The 2,092-nt window shown below is 49.5% G+C and overlaps 1 pseudogene; it reads right to left on the reverse strand.

The window, feature by feature from the left end:
* Positions 1–889: 889 nt before the first annotated feature.
* On the reverse strand, positions 890–1,069 carry LOC135914592 (U2 spliceosomal RNA; annotated as a pseudogene).
* Between the last annotated feature and the right edge of the window lie 1,023 nt (positions 1,070–2,092).

Consider the following 2,092-nt stretch of genomic DNA (forward strand, 5'->3'; position numbering starts at 1 on the left):
GTTTTGAACGGTCTCATATCTCAGTGCAGAGGCTATTTGAAATTCGATACTCATGAACATTTGAAGCCGCAGGCATTTTTTTCTTTGCCATATTGCTCATGCGCTTTCTGGTGTCGCTTGAGAGTTGTGTTCGCCTGTCTGCTCGACCAAAGTTTCCTTTGCAGATACAAATAACGTGCACGCACTTTTGCAGTGTGTATGGTGTATGGTGCATGTGTTATACGCTGCATCACACCCCTGTTCGCGGTGCACATTAGATCCTATAAGTCACCGCTTTACTATGGCTTGATTTCATGCACACTCGCGCTTAATGTTCAAGCGCTCTGCTTCTCCAAGGATGGCCTCAGCGCTTTCGACGGTACTATACAGCCACTCAAAATAACATTTCCTGCATTTTGTTGTAGCCCTTCATGAAGCAAATTCGGTATACTATACACTTCGAGGAGGGCAGTTTACATAACTCGTCCGTCCGCCTTCCAGTTCCCCTCCTGTAAAACGATCCACATGTGGCTCCTGTGTGGTGCCGTGGTCAACAAATGCAAGCTTCCATGCCTCGTACAGAATGCGAAGCCACGGTCATGAACTTGTTTAACACACAATCAGTAGCGCCCATTTCGAAGAGAAGCACAACAATATTACTCGAAGCGCAACTGGTTTGGACCTGAAGCACATCAGTGGGATCTTCCGCCGAGGTGCCTGCCGACTCCGTTTTTTGGCAAACTTTGATAATGCATCTAATTTCCTGGCTTCGAAATGTGCTCCATAGTACCGGGAAAATTTTGAAATGTGGAATCGTGCCAGGAACCAGCGCCCATATTTCCCTCGAGGAATCTTTTTACATCGAAGCTGCATATGGCTAGTTTCCAGCGGATCGATGTTCGTAGACTAAAAACCATGGGCTGATCCCGAAGATAGTGCAATACCGGACCGACCGGCGACGGAGGTGAAGCAGGCTTCAAGCACTCCGCCAGCTTGCGAAAATAAATTTAATATCTTAGGTCCAAATACAACCCGTATCAGATATTAAGCTGGTAAGAACGGATACTACACTGTGACCCGCGTCGGCCATGTCTACTTTCGAACCGCCCTCTCTTTGTCGGCGTTCCAAGCGCTCGCGTGCCTCCTTTCCTTCCACTCTCGCGTGGCGGCGGTCCCGTAAGCGTGCTGCCCGCCAGGACCGCGATACGGAAGTAAATGCGAACCGTCCATGTGGCCCCGGTCCCACAAGCTTGGAACGCTTCACCGGAGCAACGACCAGGTTTCAGAGGGAGTTCGTGGGGAAACAATTTGATGTGGCCTGTATTGTGTGTGACCGCTTGTGGTTTGTCGAGTGACCTCTCAACCATTACAGCACTGCGGGACGTCGACCAACACAGGATCGCCTTGGCTACGGTGAAGCTGTGTGTGTTCTCTCGGAGTGCGGTGAGGTGCCTGTCTGTTCTACGTGCCGGAATTCGTTAGGAAAAGGTGGCGTGCCGCGCTTTGCAACAACACGTGGATGTGTGTACCCCCCGGTGCCTCATCATCTTCCGAGGCTCAAAATCGAGGAGGAACGACTGGTCGTGCCTCGCTTTCCATTTATGTGCACACGGCGTTTGAAGCACGGCAATATACAGTTCGCCATTAAAGGGCCCACATACACAGCTTCGCTGGTCATCCGCCTTCACAGAGTGGAATGGCACTGAATCTTCTTTCGTTGTTTTCGTGAGTAACGTTTCAAAACACCGACATTCGTCCTAGGCATGACCTTCACACACTTCTGACCTTTATCTGAAAGAAGATTCTTTTTCTTGTTTAGATGCGTTCCGACATTTAAAGGTCTCCGCCGCCGTCGCGACGCGAATAAAATTGTAGACACCAGCGTCACTATGCATCTGACCGCTGGAACTGCAGTTATGGGCGAAGCCAGACCGCATAGGAAATTTCAGCCGTACATAGGGAAAAGCCGAACACCCCGACACAATCAAGATACATATACAGGACAACGTAAACAACGTCTTACTAGGTATAAGATAGGCTATATTCGTTTTTCCCGCCTCAATATAAATAAAATCAACACGTCTGGTGGCAAGCGCTTTGAGGTCGTCTCTGA

Source organism: Dermacentor albipictus, chromosome 6 (genome assembly GCF_038994185.2).
Source record: "Dermacentor albipictus isolate Rhodes 1998 colony chromosome 6, USDA_Dalb.pri_finalv2, whole genome shotgun sequence".
Classification (NCBI taxonomy): domain Eukaryota; kingdom Metazoa; phylum Arthropoda; class Arachnida; order Ixodida; family Ixodidae; genus Dermacentor; species Dermacentor albipictus.